Genomic DNA, 20,523 nt, shown 5'->3' on the forward strand with positions numbered 1-20,523 from the left:
TATCTTATTAGGAAGGGCAGACACCATTAAGCCTGTAAACATGCACCATCACAAATATTTGCATTTATTATTCAGTAAAATAAAACTTTTTGTTGCTTACTGTACATCTGACACGTGTATCAATTAATCAATCATGTAATACACAACCCAATCACCCAATGTTAGGCACTCTGCCGGGTCTTATTAACCCTTGATAATCAATATTCATTCCCTTTCTTCTTAAGTGCTAGTCGTTAGCTTTAGAGACCCAGCTACATAGGCACAGAGGCCAGGACGTATTGATCGTTTGCTCTGATTGGAAGCTTCCCATCAGGAGTGGGGGAAGAGTGGGGGAGGTGGTAGTCAGGGTCACAGACCTTTCTCTCTTCCTCTCTACCTCTCTCTCTCTTTCTCCCTCTCTGTTCTGTTACCACAGCTGTCCCAGGCAGCAGGAGGCCGTGTGGCGGAACAAATGGGAAATGTTACATTGGGTTTACAGTGGCCATTTGTGGCTGAACTGACTTTGGCAGCTGGTTGAAATGTTGTGCATGTGATGCCAGAGACAGGTTTCACATTTTACACAGCCAACACACCGCTCTGCTGCAGTGTGTGTTTGTGTGGTTTGATGCCCATAACTCCCCCTCCTAACACACACACATACTCCTAACACACACACATCCACGCTCCATTAAACTGTCAAACGGGTGTGTATACACTGCTGCACACTGGCATTTAATCCATAACTGTCCCGTTTCCCCAGAATGGACAGTGAAAAGCACAGCAACCTACACACACACACACACACACACACACACACACACACACACACACACACACACAGAGACAGACAGACACAGACGGTGAGCTGGGGGGGTGGAATGGAGGAAGGCAGGGTAACAGACAGAGCCCAGATAGAACTGCCATCTTCCTGACATCCCACATGTCTTACCTGATGCTGGCTGGGGATGGCAGTGCTGGCTGGCTGGGGGACTGGGAGGGTGGAGTGTTTTGGAACAGAAGCTGTAGCTGGGGCTGGGAAGGTAGGAGAGCTGGCTGAAGCTGTGGGGGAATGGCAAGTCTAGGTAGGTTTGTATTCCATAAAGTAGTGAGTAAAATCATATCATTCACCGTCATGAGGGCACAGTGTTCTGTCTTTTGTTTGTTTATGCAAACCGTGACTGTCTATATAGATTGTTATTCTGCATCCAGCCAAGCCTATCTGCTGTTGTTGATTAAACTGTGAAAGCACGCTGATGATGATTCTGAATACGTCCCACTCCCCATCCTCATCAGCCAGTGGAAAATGCTATCTGTTTCATCTGGCTGAGCCAAAATATGGGCAGCACAGCACAACATAATCTCTTCCTCTCTTTTGTCAGCTATTCTTCCTTACCGCGGTATTCCCACGGGAACCCCTCTTCGTTGCCGGAATCACAGGCAAATCTGTACGGCCTGCTCTGCTTTCTCTTATCTGGACATGAAAGAGGGAGAGAGGGAAGAGAGAGGGGGGAGAGAAAGAGGATGGAGGGAGAGAGAAGGGGAGAGAAAGAAAGAGGGACGAGTCGTGTTCCCATGAGAGTGATAATGTTCTGGTACCTGACAAGTAGCCAGGCAGGCTCTTAAATCCATCTCATCATCATTTCATGAGGAGGTATTGTAGTGCTGCATATCACTGTCTGATCAGCCATCAGAGCCAGTGTTTTCCCCCTCGGCCCAAAGATCGATTGGGCCAGATTTGAGGAGGAGGCCGGGAGGGCAATGGTGGCTGTTTGTCCTGCTGGGGATTGTGTTTCAGAAGCCTTGTTTTGGGTTTGGCTCACCCTCTGTGGTTTGTATTGTGTTACTGGCAGGTTGGCGTGTGTATTTTTGTTGTTTCACCTTATATATTATATATGGGTTATATACAGTGGCGGACAAATATATTGGCACTCTTGCACCTTTCTTAAATAATTCCCTATTTCTTAGAAAATAAGTTACAATTGAAAAAAAACTTTTGGTCTCCCAGGTAGTTATTGGATTGTCAACATTGCAGAACCCATTTGAGAAAAAAAAGGGTTCTGAAATGTTGGCAATCCAATAACTACATGTAATGTTGACAATCCAATAACTACATGTAATGTTGACAATCCAATAACTACGTGAGGAGACCAAAATAGTTTTTCAATTGCAACTTATTTTTTAAGAAATAGGGAATTATTTGTTATATTATATTTTGTCTGTGTACAGTAGTGTTGAGTTGGTTTGTATTGTGTTTATATATTGTGTTGTATATTGTCTATTACGGCATGTCTTCTATAAGAGTTCACCTTGTATTGTTTCTTCACAGTAGTATTTTGCTACCGTGAATCTATATGATCTATAGTCCATAGGAGAGATTTATCGCTTGGTCTTGTTCAGCAAATCCATAACATCTGTTCAGCAAAAGAATAGCTACATATCCTATATTTGTCTTCGAGTCAGATGCAAGAGGTTACAGATAAAACATCTGCTAGTATTTCATCTTTTATGTAGATATTTTTTCTAATGCACGATTTGTTAGAGAACAGAGGGATATCAAGCTATTTGGCTGGCTTCTCTGACATCCCGCAGCATATTACAGTTGTGTATGTGCACTAAGCTCGTACTTCTCTTTGACCTATCAACAGTCTGACTTTCACCTCTGAAAGATCTCTGCTGTATTGCAAACACAAGGAGAGCACATTAACAATGCTCTCTCTTTCTCTCTCTCCCAATGGAGATGATTTGTGCTGCTGCTGGCCCAGTGTCCTTCAGTGTTGTGTCCTGAGGTGGCAGAGGATAAACAAACACTCCTCCCACTCACATTGATCCCAAGGTCTCTCTCTCTCCCCCTCTCTCTCTCTCTCCCTCTCTCTCTCTCCCCCTCTCCCTCCCTTTCCTCCCAGCTGGACACCACCACATTGATTCCACCTGCACTGAATTTATATGAAAGCCACCCCTCACCCCTTCTCTCCCTCCAACCCTGTCAAAAAATGATAAATTACCACCATTGCTCCAACCATTGTGAGGTTGTCTCAGGGACTACAATCCTATTTATATCCTTAGAAAATCCAAGTAAACCACCACTGGGTGTTTGTGTCTTATTCATTGCCCCAGGCTCTCTTGATTTCCACACATAAACTTGTCCGCCATCTTATTCCAGCGCTGCAGGACATCCATATGCATGACATAACGTGGAGGAATGGAGAGATTTAATCTATATACAGTATACACTGTAGGATGCAGCCTCCTGTGGCCCCTAGCTAATAGCCTCCGCTGTCACTCAACTTACTGAGAAAATGGCTGGAAATATGGGAAATCATTCAGTGCAGTAAATTATCCTTTCTCCTTGATTGCTTAATCATATCTCAATATCCAACCTACTGGAATGAAATTGAAATGAGTTAGAGCCGACATTGAGTTAGGATGGTGAGATTGGCTATGAAGAAGCTCAGACCACATTTGGTCCCTTCATCAGATGTTGTAATCTTTAAGTGGTTTCACTGTCCCCCTTAATGGATTCTTGTCTTGTCTGGCAAATATACAGTGTGGTCCATAATTATTGGCACCCTTGATAAAGATGAGCAAAAAATAAGTACCTCATACCTACTGTAAAATATGGTGGTGGATCTTTGATGTTATGGGGCTAGTTTGTTTCCACTGGTCCTGGGGCCCTTGTTAAGGTTAACGGCATCATGAACTTGACCAAGTACCAGGACATTTTTGCCAAAAAACTGGTTGTCTCTGCCAGGAGGCTGACACTTGGCCGCAAGTGGATCTTCCAGCAAGACAATAACCCCAAGCACTAATCAAAATCCACAAAGAAATTGTTAATTGACCACAAAATTAACATTTTGCAATGGTCATCAGTCTCCGGACTTGAATGAACCCCATTGCAAACCTGTGGTTTGAATTGAAGAGGGCACTCCATACGTGCAGACGAAGGATATCAAGAATCTGGAAAGATGATGTATGGAGGAATGGTCTAAAATCCCTCGTGTTCTCCAATCTCATATTATTTTTTGAAAAAGGCTCAGTGTCGTTATCCTTGCAAAGGGAGGGTGCTAAAGTATTGAAAACGGGTGACAATAATTTTGACACCTATCTTTAAAAAGATGTATACATCTACTTGTTAAACAAAATGTATTTCTCTGAACAATTGTATTAGTATAAAATAATATAGTTTCCCACATTTCTTTAGCATGCAATATAGCTAAGCATTTGTATTGTTTATTTTATAATGTATTTTGTTGCTCATCTTTATCAAAGGTGTCAATAATTATGGACCACACTGTTTTTACACTACTGTTATACTGCTACTGTTATCGCTCTGTCCTGTACCAGCCAATTTAAAGATGGGACCCAGTGCGTCTCTGCTTGGCACTCTGCATTAAGGAGATAGATTGGGGGCCTGCGATAGACTAGCATCCTGTCCAGGGGGTGTACTTGTACATCAAGTACGCTACAGAGACATAGGAGAGCTCCTCCTAAAGCTTGTGCAATGCTACTTACTTGGTGATCTGTCTTATACCAGTGGGGGGGGGGGGGTTGTTGTTTGCGATAAAGGCGTTCATTTTCCTCCGGTTTTGGGGGGATAGTCTGTGTGTGTGAGAGCTGTCTGATGTGTGTTCATTCATCTCTATAATGGGGGAAGGGGTGTGTTGAGTTGATGAAGGTGTATGTTCCTCTCTCTCCACTGTGCAGGGGCGAGAATCCTAGGGATACTACTTTACTGCTACACTATCCCCTAATGAATGTGTGTGTGTTTGCGTGTGCACAGGGATGTGACCAGATGTGTGCATATGTTGGTACCGTGTGTGTGTCTCCCTGCCTCTACCATATTATTCCCATGGCGTCGCTATTTCTAATACCATCCTGGCTGCTTTCCCCAGAGTATGGTAATCCATTTCACACGTTTTCCAATTCCCTCAGATCCTCCATAACTCCAGTGAGGCGCGGCTGTATCAGAGATCCCAGATTCTCAGTGTGTAGAAGCTGCTTTTAGAGGCCATCTGAGCTTTTAGAGGACATACATATTTAACCTTCTCTCCCCGTGTTTTTATTCATCTCAGCACTAATCGGCTCTCCACATTCTGAATGTGTAATCATACTATTATACTGTGCCTGCTGCAGTTAGCTTCAAGCTGGGGATCTCTGGGCTAGATACCATCAGATACAATCACATCAGATGAGCTAATGTGGTTACATTATCAGGGCTAGAAACTATTCAATATAATTAAATGTGAAAATGTTGTTGACAAAATTTCCCAGAGACAGCCATGTGGTCATTAATGAATAGATTTTAAAATCAAACAATAAATATGACTTTGTTTTTACCATCTTACTAGCTAGTGTGCCAGCTAGCTAGTGTGCATGTAGTGACATAATGCTAGTAGTGACGTAATGCTAGTGGGCGCGGCATGTAGTGACGTAAGCTAATAGGCATCGTACTGTTACAAGTACCCTAAATGGCAGTGGCCGTGGTGTGTAGTGGGTGCGGCGTGTAGTTATTGCAGTCTGCAGATAGATATTGGACTGGTCACTCTCAAGACACTCGTCCTCTCTCACATGCAACAGTTCATCAAGAAAGAGAACGACCAGTCATTTAACCCAGTGAACGTTTTTGGATACAATCAACTTGCTTTTTGTTATGTTTCGCATATTCTAACAAATCACGTTTTAGGGTAGTGAGCTGACGTTGGCTTCAGCTGTATGCTATCTAGCAATGTTAGCTTTCTCTGACTGAATGTAAGCTATTTTCCAAGCTACCTCGCTAGCTAACTAGTTAACTAGGCTAGCTAACTAGTTAGCTAGCTACCGGTATCTTGTTTTGTAAAGTGCTGTAGCCTGTTATGGACGTTGTTTTGTCGAACAGTAAATTAATGAATACTTTCAATTAGGGATATAACAATTTACTGATATGCATCGTTCCCCGATTCTAATGTTTAAGATACAAGTGCATCGGTCCACGGACCTCAAATCGATCCAAATGTAGCATGCATCGGTCAGAAAACGATTCAAACGTTACGAATCACCAATTCACTCATGTTTTGCTCATATTACATTCTTTCTACCTTCCGAAAAGATTTCTCATCTTTTGTGACAACTGATGCATCCTCTCCCTCAGTGTCGAACTGCATGTAACTGTGTTGACAGTCATTGATCTACAAGTCATTTTGCATGCCGAACAACCCCAGGCAATATCAGTAGCCTAGTCAAACTGCACACTGTGCCCAGCTTCACACCTGGTCCTGATCATACACATCTGCATGGAAACTTCAGCAAAGTTTCAAACAGTCAAAACTATTCGATTTTGAGATGGGGTGAAATTCAAACTTGTGCTATATAAATTAATTGGCTATGTCATAGCTAATTTGTAAGCCTATAAATAAAGATACATTACTAGCTCAAACACTTAATCTGCAAAAATGACAATTTAATTAGTGGGTGATGGTGATTTCAGAACTCCAAAAAAAAACAGGCTACATTGACCCCCCCTAATCTGATAGTGGTAGTTTGGTGGTAGATGCCGAGTCTCCCTTATGGCTCAGCTCAGGTGCCTACATATTACATACACCATAGCCATACATAATTTACACACACACATACATGAGTCACCTCAGACAGATCCAGCTCAGAAGCCCAGCTCATGAGCTCCATCAGCAGCAGATTTTAATTTAGAATGGAAAATGAATGTGTTTATGCAACAAATGTTAGCACATCGAATCGTATCACATCGAGCTGAATCCCATCGATTCGTTCTCTAATCAAACTGAATCGCATCGAATTGTTTCAAACTAAAACGTATCGTTCCTGTCTTGTATCGGAGCCCATGTATCTAGATACGTAACGAATCGTCTTGAAAGGGAAAGATCTCTTCATTCAATGTTTCTACATGCCGTATGTCTTTATTCATTGATTGCCCCCCATCTATCGTACTGCTTGGTGACCTAAATTGGGATATGCTTAACACCCCGGCCATCCTACAATCTAAACTAGATGCCCTCAATCTCACACAAATTATCAACGAACCTACCAGGTACAACCCTAAATCCGTAAACATGGGTACCCTCATAGATATCATCCTGACTAACTTACCCTCTAAATACACCTCCGCTGTCTTCAACCAGGATCTCAGCGATCACTGCCTTATTGCCTGCGTCCGTAACGGGTCCGCGGTCAAACGACCACCCCTCATCACTGTCAAACGCTCCCAAAAACACTTCAGCGAGCAGGCCTTCCTAATTGACCTGGCCCAGGTATCCTGGATGGATATAGATCTCATTCCGTCAGTAGAGGATGCCTGGTTGTTCTTTAAAAGTAATTTCCTCTCAATCTTAAATAAACATGCCCCATTCAAAAAATACAGAACTAAGAACAGATATAGCCCCTGGTTCTCCTCAGACTTGACTGCCCTTGACCAGCACAAAAACATCCTGTGGCGTACTGCATTAGCATCAAATAGCCCCTGCGATATGCAACTTTTCAGGGAAGTTAGGAACCAATATACACAAACAGTTAGGAAAGCAAAGGCTAACTTTTTCAAACAGAAATTTGCATCCTGTAGCACTAACTCCAAAAAGTTTTGGGACACTGTAAAGTCCATGGAAAATAAGAGCACTTCCTCCCAGCTGCCCACTGCACTGAGGCTAGGAAACACTATCACCACCGATAAATCTACAATAATCGAGAATTTCAACAAGCATTTTGCTACGGCTGGCCATGCTTTCCACCTGGCTACCACAACCCCGGCCACCAGCTCTGCACCCTCCACTGCAACTTGCCCATGCCCCCCCCGCTTCTCCTTCACACAAATCCAGACAGCTGATGTTCTGAAAGAGCTGCAAAATCTGGACCCCTACAAATCATCTGGGCTAGACAATCTGGACCCTTTCTTTCTAAAACTAGCCGCCGAAATTGTCGCAACCCCTATTACTAGCCTGTTCAATCTCTCTTTCGTAACGTCTGAGATCCCCAGAGATTGGAAAGCTGCCGCGGTCATCCCCCTCTTCAAAGGGGGTGACACTCTAGATCCAAACTGTTACAGACCCATATCCATCCTGCCCTGCCTTTCAAAAGTTTTTGAAAGCCAAGTCAACAAACAGATCACCGACCATTTCGAATCCCACCGTACCTTCTCCGCTATGCAATCCGGTTTCCGAGCTGGTCATGGGTGCACTTCAGCCACGCTCAAGGTCCTAAACGATATTATAACCGCGATCGATAATAGACAGTACTGTGCAGCCGTTTTCATTGACCTGGCCAAGGCTTTCGACTCTGTCAACCACCGCATTCTTATTGGCAGACTAAATAGCCTTGGTTTCTCAAATGACTGCCTCGCCTGGTTCACCAACTACTTCTCAGATAGAGTTCAATGTGTCAAATCGGAGGGCCTGTTGTCTGGACCTATGGCAGTCTCTATGGGGGTGCCACAGGGTTCAATTCTTGGGCCGACTCTTTTCTCTGTGTATATCAATGACGTCGCTCTTGCTGCTGGTGACTCTCAGATCCACCTCTACGCAGACGACACCATTTTGTATACATCTGGCCCTTCATTGGACACTGTGTTAACAAACCTCCAAACGAGCTTCAATGCCATACAACACTCCTTCAGTAGCCTCCAACTGCTCTTAAACACTAGTAAAACTAAATGCATGCTCTTCAACCGAACGCTGCTTGCACCCGCCCACCCGACTAGAATCACTACTCTCGACGGGTCTGACCTAGAGTATGTGGACAACTACAAATATCTAGGTGTCTGGTTAGACTGTAAACTCTCCTTCCAGACTCACATTAAGAATCTCCAATCCAAAGTTAAATCTAGAATCGGTTTCCTATTTCGCAACAAAGCCTCCTTCACTCATGCTGCCAAACATGCCCTCGTAAAACTGACTATCCTACCGATCCTTGACTTCGGCGATGTCATTTACAAAATAGCCTCCAACACTCTACTCAGCAAATTGGATGTAGTCTATCACAGTGCCATCCGTTTTGTCTCCAAAGCCCCATATACTACCCACCACTGTGACCTGTACGCTCTTGTTGGCTGGTCCTCACTACATATTCGTCGCCAAACCCACTGGCTCCAGGCCATCTATAAATCACTGCTAGGCAAATCCCCGCCTTATCTTAGCTCATTGGTCACCATAGCAACACCCACCCGTAGTCTGCGCTCCAGCAGGTATATCTCACTGGTCATCCCCAAAGCCAACACCTCCTTTGGCCGCCATTCCTTCCAGTTCTCTGCTGCCAATGACTGGAACAAATTGCAAAAATCTCTGAAGCTGGAGACACTTATCTCCCTCACTAACTTTAAGCATCAGTAGTCAGAGCACCATACCGATCACTGCACCTGTACACAGCCCATCTGAAATTAGCCCGCCCAACTACCTCAGCCCTATATTGTTATTTATTTTGCTCATTTGTACCCCAGTATCTCTATTTGCACATCATCTCTTGCACATCTATCATTCCAGTGTTAATACTAATTGTAATTATTTTGCACTATAGCCTATTTATTGCCTTACCTCCATAACTTGCTACATTTGCACACACTGTATATATATATATATGTATTTCTGTTGTATTTTTGACTTTGTTTTGTTTTACCCCATATGTAACTCTGTGTTGTTTTTATCGCACTGCTTTGCTTTATCTTAGCCAGGTCGCAGTTGTAAATGAGAACTTGTTCTCAACTGGTTTACCTGGTTAAATAAAGGTGAAATAAAAAATAAAAAAATAAAATCAGGTGTGCTTAAACTAATCTATATGCACCATGAGTGGGTAGCTAACAAGACGAAGTCCAGCCAGAGGTTCCTCGCCAGCTTGCAAAAGTTTTAACACAAGTGCACTCGCGCTACATAGGGGCCGATAGACTAGGAAAGGCTAATGTCGGCCAAAAATATTGGCCCGATCGATTATTTGTTGTTCTCTAAACATAATAATTTCAACTTCCACTTGGCCCACGGAGGCCCACGGACCATTTAAGGAATTGTTCTATATTTTAAAAAAAGCCTTGGTGAAATCACCTCAGTCTTGGACATAAATTGAGGTGCTGAAGAAGGGTCATAATTCAGTGGCCGTTCAATTAATATGAGGTGTAGAAAGAGGAGAAACAGTCTGAAAGTCACTTTCCTCGAGAATTAGAACCACGGTACAAAACTACATTTTGTTTCCGTTCCAGCTTCGACACCTCCATCCTTCACTAATCTCGGTTAACTCAGAACTAAAGTCTTGCGTAATTGGTCAGATACTCGATTAAGTTTATGGGTAAATACGTGTTAAGAGAAGAGATAAAACGAGGATCGGAACTGGAATGAATAGCTCCACCCTTTTCTCTTTGCAAGTTACGGGCAAGTCTATGGGCCAAATGTCCCCTTCCGAAATTCGTAGAATGCTAACACCTGCGAAATCGTGATTTTTCCAAATAACCAGTGACGAAAAACCCAAGCACTGGATCTAATGCTGCTGATCTCACGCATCCCGTTGTATCATGACAGATCTACATTACCATTTATGTTTACTTAGTCTGTCCGTGAGAGATTAGTTCTTCACAGGCGTTAAATGAATTGATTTGAAAGAGGGAAGTCAGTGTAAATGTTTGCAATGCGGCTAAAAGGGATGCCGCCCACTTTGTGCATTCAGATGGGCAAAAAAGAGAGAAGAGCAGGAGAGAGAGAGAAACCTTGACCGCGCTTCTTCTTCACGCTTTTTCACAGCCTAAGCTTTTAATCGCGACAGCCACAATGGATGTATGAAAAGGATTTTGAATTTCAGATCGATTTGATTCTTTATTGATGGATGCCAAGGGTGGCTTAGGCCCAACGGAGGGAACTGTCACTGCCTTTGAAATACAACCTGTCAAAAAACTATTGTTTCCACTTGCATTTCCATGTATGCATGTTATTTGTAGCTTTAAATGCAGCACAGCAAAAGGACATTTTCCTTTTCTTTTGATGTCCTTAATGTCCATCAGGTTAGAAAGGACAGGATGAATGCAAATGCTGAGATTTAGTTCAGCTGTAAAAAGGACCTCTACTTTCTTTATGATGGTGAAATCCAAAGCTGTACACTTTCAAAAGCCATTATTATCATACGAAGTGTAGCCTTCCTACATGTGCATACTACAAGCGCAGGTTGTAGTGTGCTCAACCCATAACTGCAGAGTCCCCGTTCAAGTCCTGGTCAGGCTGTTCCCCCTTCACTCGCTACAAGTAGGCTGGTAATTGATAGTCTTCATGGAAGGAGTCCATAGTAAATCCAGATTAGGGTTGCAACGCTACCGGTAATTTACCAAAGTTACTGGAATCTTCAATAATTTAGGTAATTAATTGAAAATGTATGGCAATCTATCGTAACTTTGGTCATTTATACTTGAATAACTTTAAGTTGCACAATGCAGAAATCGCACCGCCATTTCCTGGTTGCTAAAACTAATAGTTCGCCTAATTTCAGTTTATGTGACAAAATAAGATAGTCTTGTGTAGAGAATCATTGTACCATCTAATCCTCTGTGAAATATATTTTCCATAACCAAACATATTGTTATTTCAGCTGTTTGAAGCTGGTGTACAAAACCGAAAGTAAAAGACGCAAAAACAAAACTTAAGAACGGGAAGCATAGAAATAGCGCACATAGAATATATCTACCGCTTGTTAGGCTTGCTTTCAAGTAGAATGCTAGATCTATAACTCACATTTCTATGTGAATTTGGTCGGGTCGCCAAAAAGTTACATATTGCCACTTTAATTTTATATTATTTTTTATATCCTTGTCCATATTTTCCATGAGTTTCTAGTAGATAGACCATGTGGTTGAAGAGAAAATAGACTAATTAATGAAAAAATAATCTAATCAACAATGGTATTATTTTCAATTACCTCTGCAACTCATCCAACTATTGACATTTTTCACAACTGCCAGTATTAAAATAAATAAAAGTGTAATTTTGGGGGGGATATTTCATGGTGAAACCCAACTATTAAACACCAATGGTATTCACTATGTTTTTCTTATTTATTTATTTATTTGTCATTTAGCAGACGCTCTTATCCAGAGCGACTTACAGGAGCAATTAGGGTTAAGTGCTTTGCTCAAGAGCACATCGACAGATATTTCACCTAGTCGGCTCGGGGATTAGAACCAGCGACCTTTCGGTTACTGGCACAACGCTCTTAACCACTAAGCTACCTGCCGCCCAAGTTGGTTTATATTTAGGATGTTTTACTGCTTTATCATTCAAGTTTTTATTTTAAAATCTTATTATTTAATGATTTTATATATTTTACATGTATTTTACATGTGATAAAGCCAGAGAGAGGGCCAGAGATAATTAAAGACACGTGATAATCTGAAGTACCCTAAAGGGCCACCACATCTCTTGTGATAGATCACATAAAATCCTTGAAAGATACCAGAATTCTGGTAGTTTAGTGGTAAACTTCTAAAGTTTCCAGTAATATACCCTCCGTTTGCAACCTTAGTCCAGTTTAACTGGATTACACATTAGGGATTACACCGCCCTGACCTTGACCTTGACCCTGACCCCTGGCTCTGACCCTGGCACTGACCTGTCCAGCTGGATGGACGTACAGTACTGCTACTCTGCTTTTTCTTTTAGCCTTTCTTTTCTTTTTCCACATTTAGTTTTGTTACGAAGTTGGATAAAAATATATTTAATTGTCATTTTTTGTTAACAATCTACACAAAATAGTCTGTCAAAGTGGAAAAAATTCTAACATTTGTAAAAAATATATTTAAAAAAAACTAGAAAGAAAAATATATATATATATATATCTTCATTAGATAAGTATTCAACCCCCTGAGGCAATACACGTTAGAATCACCTTTGGCAGCGATTACAGCAGAGTCTTTCTAGGTAAATCTAAGAGCTTTGCACAGCTGGATTGTACAATATTTGCAGATTTTTATTTTTTAAATTCTTCAAGCTCTGTCAAGTTGGTTGTTGATCATTGCTAGAGAGACATTTTCCAAGTCTTACCATAGATTTTCAAGCTGAGTTAAGTCAAAACGGTAACTAAGCCACTCAGGAACATTCAAGGTAATCTTGGTAAGATACTCCCTTCCTTTTTATCCTAAAAAAAATACTCCCTAGTTCTTTTGATGACAAGCATACCCATAACATGATGCAGCCACCACCATGCTTGAAAATATGAAGACTGGTACTCAGTGATGTGTTGTATTGGATTTGCCCCAAACATAACGCTTTGTATTCAGGGCATGAAGTTCATTTCTTTGCCACATTTTTTGCAGATTTTATTTAGTGCCTTACAAACAGGATGCATGTTTTGGAATATTTTTATTTTGTACAGGGTCCCTTCTTTTCACTCTGTAATTTAGGTTAGTATTGTGGAGTAACTACAAGGTTGTTGATCCATCCTCAGCTTTCTCCTATCACAGCCATTAAACACTGTCTGTAACTCTTTTAAAGTCTTTTAAAGTCACCATTGGCCTCATGGTGAAGTCCCTGGCCAGTATTTTTCCTCTCCGGCAACTGAGTTAGGAAGGACACCTGTAGGGACTGGGTGTATTGAGACACCATCCAAAGTGTAATTAATAGCTTCACCATGCTCAAATGGATATTCAATGTCTGCTTTTTTTTTTTTTACCCATCTACCAATAGGTGGCCTTCTTTGCGAGGCATTGGAAAACCTTCCTGGTCGTTGTGGTTGAATCTGTGTTTGAAATTCACTGCTCGACTGAGGGACCTTACAGATAATTGTATGTGTGGGTTACAGAGATGAGGTAGTCATTAAAAAAATCATGTTAAACACTATTATTGCACACACAGTGAGTCCATGCAACTTATTATGTGACTTGTTAAGCATATTTTTATTCCTGAACTGATTTCGGCTTGCCATAACAAAGGTGTTGGATACTTATTGACTCAAGACATTTCAGCTTTTCATTTTTAATTAATTTGTAAAAATGTCTAAAAACATAATTCCACTTTGACATTATGGGGTATTGTGTGTAGGCCAGTAACGCACAATCTCAAATTCAGGCTGTACCACAACAAAATGTGGAAAAGGTCAAGGTGTGTGAATACTTTCTGAAGGCACTGTACTGTATGTGTGTGTTTTTGCCGAAAATTACTCTGTGCCATGTGTGTCATTTTAGCAGTGCCTTCCAGATTATCACATTCTTCTGATGCATTAGTTTATACTGTTTGAAACAACAACATTATTGAAATGGCATTGGCGACCGAGGAAAAACAAATTAATACAATTTAAGGCAAACAATAATGCAGGCACTAGGGATGGGGGTGTGAGCATGCAGTTCTGGGCAGATTAAATGCAGTCGTTGTTTGTGTGCGTCTGTAAATTGTTGTTCGTATGTATAAGTTTGTATATGGAGTGAATTATTATAATTTATTTATTGAGATTTTTTTTAAACAACAACACCAATCTCCATCTGATCTCAAAGTCCCCGTCAGTCTCATGAGCACACAGTAACACACACCTCATTCCCTTCAGAACAGAGGGAATGCTGTCGCCACAGAAGGAGAACACTGCCGTAACTCAGGCGTTACCATGGAGAGTGTGCGGTTGCCAAGGCACTTGGAGACAGAACAGGGAGGGTCATCATTTATTCCTGTCAGCGGCACCGCGGGAGGTGAGGGGTGTAAGGAGGGGGAGGTAGGGAGGTAAGGAGGGGGAGGTAGGGAGGTAAGAAGGGGGAGGTAGCATTAAGGTCCTGAGGGGCAGAGAGGAGAGAGACAATTTTATTTGTCAAAAAGGGGCACCTCTGGCTAGTTCGCCCCTCAGGACTGACCACCTACCCAGAGGCTAAAGACCACTCACTCTCACACACACAAATGTAGGAACATGTGTACACACAGCTTTGTTTTCGTGAATTTTCAGGATTTTTTGGGGAGTAAAAATGTATTCCCATTCAAAATCCTATTAACCTTAACTCTACTGACTTTTCAAAACTGTTGTTTTCCTACCTTGTCAGGACATTCTGGTGACTTGTCAGCACATTGTGGTCCTGATAATGTAGGAAAACATGTACGCACACACACTACTCAGCGCTGCTGTCATCTGCTATTGTTTATATACATGCACCCACTTTATTCTGTCCCTACAATTAATCCCACGCTAATAATGGGGGAAATATGTTAATTGCTGTTTTGAACACTTTGTAAATTCCAGATTGATTGCTGCATCTGACAATTTTGTTGCTAATTTCTTTCGCTCTGTCCCTCTCCCTATTTTTTCTCTTTTTATCGCCTCGTCTTTCTTTCCCTCTTCCCACTTTTTTCTCTCTCCCTCTCTCTCTCTTTCCCCATCTGTCTGTGTCTGTTGCCTCGTTTAGTAGCTCCCTCCATCCACACAGGCAATTACAGCCCTCATATTCACTCTGAGCTCTTCCCGTCAGAGAGCTTGGAAAGGTTAGCTATCAAATAGACATTAGTCTCAGTCTGTCTACCTCTCTACCTCTCCTCTCTATGCGTGAGTAAGGAGAGGAGGGACTGATTCCTTCTTTACTCTGTTCTGTTCAGCAGCAGACTGGGATGGATGGAGAGAGACACTCTCCACCGCTCTCTACCTTGCTGATACATTGGCCCCACGTCCCATCAGGATACTCAGGACATCAAATATTCATGCTTGTTCTCTCTTCTTTCTTTTTGCCACTATTTTTATTCTTTAATTATTTGTCGGGGATGTGTTGTGGGAGGCTTAGAGGCTTAAAGTCTCCTTTGAAGGCCAAGAGATTGAGTAAGAGATAGAGAGGGTTAGATCTAAACATCCATTAGCCTGCGTTTTCCACTCAGTGTAAATGCAGCTCTAGTGTACCTAGCTACCTATTTATTCCCACTACATTACAGTCTAATGCTCTCTTCTCTGCTCTCTCCTCTCCCTCCCCTGGCACACCTAATCTTGCTACAAGGCCTAGGCTCATACCCAAGGCCTCCATCTCTCTCTTGCTCACGCGCTCTCTTTCTCTACCTCCCCTCTCTCTCCCCCTTTCTCGCTCTCTCCCTCCCTCTCTCCCCCCCCACCCCTTTCTCCCCCTCTCTCTGATCATGTGTAATTGTAGTCCTTTGTGGCCCAGGCTGAAGGTCAACATTGGGGCCAGTCATAACTGGTGAGTGTTGGTCAAGACACACCATAGATAGATGGCTCTCTTTCCTTCTCTTCCCACCTCTCCTCTGCTTATCCTGCTGTTAACCTGTGCCCGCCAACCCTGTCACCACCAATGCCATCAGTGTCACGGTAGCCTTTGTGTCCCCTCAGACCTTTGGCTTCAGATAACATTCTATCATTAGTGTGATTATCAAGAGAAAATTACTTTTAAAGTCCTTTTTCTAAAAATAAGAGGACTTGACTTCTCAAACCCACAACTGTGGTTGAGTAATATCTGGAACCTTCTCTCAAAGCAGGGTAACCACCCACCTGAGAAAACGTTACTATCGGCGCAACTCGTCCTCTGCTCTGTTAAGCGGCCTCTGCGCTGTGCCGTAGTGGCTAATCTTATTTTGATATGCCCGTGGCATGGACCTGGCTCCTCACAGAAGGAATGGGAATCTTCAGCATAGCAGGGCTGTGTGTTTTGGTCTGCTCTAGAGAGATACTTTCTCTGCACACCCAAGTCCTTTTCACAGCCTCTCTTTACGTTAAAAAACTCTTGTCCTCGGAAGGGAAATCTGGAAGCGTCTCAGTGAAAGTGTGCTATATTTTCCTCCGCCGCAGCAGCGCGGCTCAGGAGGGCGATTTGGGCGTCTTTCATGAATGTGACTGATGCAGAAAGACCAGAGGGACTTAGTTATACCAGAATGTACAGTTCTCACACAGTTGATTGTTTTGTATGGAGAGATCTTTGGCTTTCCTCCATGGTATTACACAAGGAATGCTATATGGAATGATATTGAGCTCTCCTTCATGGAATATCATGAGGAATTATATATAGAACTATGGAATATCAGGTTTTTCCCTCATCAAGCTATCTAGTCAGAAATCAATAACTCATTAAATGCAGTCCGTGTCAGAGATCTACTGTTTTGTAAAATGTCAGGCTTGGTGGGCCCACACAGAGCACTCTGCTCTCTCTCCCTGTACGGTAATAAACCTTTGATAATGCCCTTCCTTTAAGAAGACCTTTTGATTGCGTTAGGTAATCCATTTTTGATTAGAAGGTCTTAATGAGTCCTTATGGTTGAGATTGAGAGGGTGATGGTCTATCTTGCTCTCATGTGGGGTGTGTGGTTGGATAACAGAAAAACACTCAATGCTTTTTTTTATTGAACCGTTATTTAACTAGGCATGTCAGTTAAGAACAAATTCTTATTTACAATGACGGCCTACCCAAGCCAAACCCTCCCCTAACCTGGACGACGATGGGCCAATTGTGCGCTGCCCTATGGGACACCTGATCACGGCCGGTTGTGATACAGCCTGGGATCGAACCCGGGTCTGTAGTGACGCCTCTAGCACTGCGATGAGGTGCCTCAGACCGTGCGCCACTCGGCCCACCATACTTAACAATACAGTTGTCTCATTTCTCAAGTAGTTCTCCTTAATGAGAGATGAGAATGGTTGAATGTGTGTTTTAGGGGAAAAGGAGGCTAGTGGCCATGGCTTCACTTTACATGCGGTCACAGAGCCCTGCCTGGACAGACTGCCTCAGCGGCTCACATCTAGTCTTTGCTCTCTCTCTCTCTCTCTCTGCCTGTCTCTCTCGCTCTCTCTCTCTCTCTCTCTCTCTCTCTCTCTCTCTCTCTCTCTCTCTCTCTCTCTCTCTCTCTCTCTCTCTCTCTCTCTCTCTCTCTCTCTCTCTCTCTCTCTCTCTCTCTCTCTCTCTCTCTCTCTCTCTCTCTCTCTCTCTCTCTCTCTCTCTCTCTCTCTCTCTCTCTCTCTCTCTCTCTCTCTCTCTCTCTCTCTCTCTCTCTCTCTCTCTCTCTCTCTCTCTCTCTCTCTCTCTCTCTCTCTCTCTCTCTCTCTCTCTCTCTCTCTCTCTCTCTCTCTCTCTCTCTCTCTCTCTCTCTGCCTGTCTGTTTGTCTATTGATTGTATGTGAGGGCTGAGGGTAGAGCTGATGGGAAGTGTGTAGGTGAATGCAAGAACTACTTTTAAAATGTACTTTCAGAGGAGCTGGCACCGGCACTGTAGCCTACACCTTTCCACACACGTAAACAAACAACAAATATGTCTGTGAGTTACGTAGAGGCAATGTTCTCTCTGTGGATTTTTTATGTTCCATTTCTTTCTTGCGTTTCTTTCCAGATCATCATCAGATATCGTCCAGAGGATGCTGCTATGGGATGACATATGTGACCTCACCTTTTCCCACCCCTGGAAAGATCAACCACCAAGAACAACAGCCTACATGGATGTGGTTGGCTGTTCCAGTGATGACAGGAGACCAGCCTGCCCTCTAGTCGCCCTCTCCTACTGTGACTCCCCTCCCCCTCCCTCCCAGACGTGCAGCGTGCACCCCCGGTCGGGAGACCCCCAACATCTCTGCCATGGTGACATAATCAGCAGCACAACATGTGGGAGAGCCAACATCATAAAACCGTCTCATTTCTATCTCCAGTAGCTGCTGCTGAAGCTGCTGCTGCTTCTCTAGCCTGTGGATTACCAACTACAACACTCAAAATAACAAGACGGACTTTGGACTGATTTACTTTCACTCTCCACCTAGTAGCCCTCGAGAGTGTTTTCTGGGTGTTACGGTTGGACGGTCAGTGAGGTCAGTCGTTGTGCGTGACGATGCTGGGATGCGTGTCCCGCTTGCGTCGGCTGGTCCGTCTCATCCGCCACCTCCCCTCCAGACTCCCTGCTCCTCCTCTTCCTCTTCTGCACCGTCAGCGTCTTCGTCTCCGCCTACTTCCTGTACGGCGTCAAACAGGAGCTCGAGCCCTCAGGAGAGGGCGTGGCCGGCGTCGAGGGGGCGTCGGCCATCTACGATGACCTGCGGGCGAGCCCGTCACGGCTACTCACGGTGCGGGCGGTGTCGGGGGGGCCTGCTGGGATCAGAGGAGGGGCGAGGACAAACCCCGTGGTGCTGGTGTTTGTAGAGAGCCAGTACTCTCAGCTGGGCCAGGAGATAGTCGCCATCCTGGAGTCTGGACGTTTCCACTACCGGACAGAGATCTCTCCGGGTAAAGGGGACATGCCCACATTAACGGATAAAGAGCGCGGGCGCTTCTTGCTAGTCATCTATGAGAACATCCTGAAATATGTAAACCTGGATGCCTGGAACCGAGAGCTGCTGGACAAGTACTGTGTGGAGTATGGAGTGGGCATCATCGGCTTCTTTAAGGTTAGAAACACCCTACTGGCTGTCTTTCACTCTATCTCCACCTCTCCAGCTGTCCATCTCTCTTTATCTATCTGTCTTCCCTAAGGAAATAGATCTCACTGTACTGGAGAGAATGTGAAAGAGCAGAGGTGGAGTGAGGAGTGGTACATGTAGGTAGGCAGGTAAGTGGGGTTGGGGATCAGCCTATCGGGGAGAGAGCGAGAGTTCATCTCAATGAAATCTCATCTGAAGAGATAGTCAGCTCCATCATCAATGTTGAACAGGAATGTGTGTTAATACCTCAGCGGGCATTGAGATAAATATTTTATTTTGTGTGGGCACATCCTCAGTGTGTGTGGGTGAGTGTTAACTTAATAACATTGTGTTTTCTCAGACGCCCACATGAGGGAGGGAGGGAGGGAGGGGGAGAGCGAGAGCTAACAAGATTCTATGCCACATGATTGGAAGTTTTGCCTATTAAATGCAATACAACACATTTCCAACTGCAACGTTATGAATAGAATTGACTGGAATGGAATTGAAGTTGTAACGCTTTCCCCTCTTGATGTTGTCATTGATTTCCCTCCTGTAGGCCAATGAGAACAGCCTGCTGAGTGCCCAGCTCAAAGGATTCCCCCTCTTCCTCCACTCCAACCTGGGCCTGAAGGACTGCACTGTCAATCCCAAATCCCCCCTCCTCTTCATCACGCGCTCCGGCCAGCCCCTCCCCGGCCCACTGCCCGGGGACGACTGGACTGTCTTCCAGTCCAACCACTCCACCTACGAGCCCGTGCTCCTGGCCAAGACCCAGTCCGCCGAGAGTGTCCCCTCGCTGGGTACGACGGCCACGCTGCTCCCCTCCGTTGTGCAGGACCTGGGGCTCCACGACGGCATCCAGAGGGTTCTGTTTGGGAACAACCTCAACTTCTGGCTGCACAAGCTGGTGTTTGTGGACGCCGTGGGCTTCCTGTCGGGGAAGAGGCTGTCTCTCTCCCTGGAGCGACACCTACTGGTCGATATAGATGACATCTTTGTGGGGAAGGAGGGGACCAGGATGAAGGTGAAGGATGTCAAGGTGATACATACTTGGAAAATAGAAAATGTCAATTTCCAATGTTTCGGACTTCGAGACCTTGTAATTATGTTACATAATATGTTTTTAATGAAGCATTATTCACTAGACAGTTGGGTTGGTACAGCACACGAAAGGCATCTTGCCATTCCTAGTATTATATTGAACTTCACATTTTTTAACCTCTCAGTATGCTGACTCAGATGACA

At 43.7% G+C, this 20,523-nt stretch overlaps 1 pseudogene across 1 annotated transcript in view; it reads left to right on the top strand.

Moving 5' to 3' along the window:
* The first annotated feature begins 18,377 nt into the window (after nucleotides 1-18,377).
* Nucleotides 18,378-20,523, top strand: part of LOC311107672 (bifunctional heparan sulfate N-deacetylase/N-sulfotransferase 1-like) — a 2,360-nt pseudogene continuing 214 nt past the window's right edge. The window contains exons 1-2 of the transcript XR_014615875.1: nucleotides 18,378-19,263; nucleotides 19,835-20,317. The product of XR_014615875.1 is annotated as a bifunctional heparan sulfate N-deacetylase/N-sulfotransferase 1-like (transcript). The remainder of the gene's footprint in view (nucleotides 19,264-19,834; nucleotides 20,318-20,523) is intronic.

Source organism: Coregonus lavaretus (genome assembly GCF_964263955.1).
Source record: "Coregonus lavaretus genome assembly, chromosome: 32".
In the NCBI taxonomy this organism is placed as follows: Eukaryota; Metazoa; Chordata; class Actinopteri; order Salmoniformes; family Salmonidae; genus Coregonus; species Coregonus lavaretus.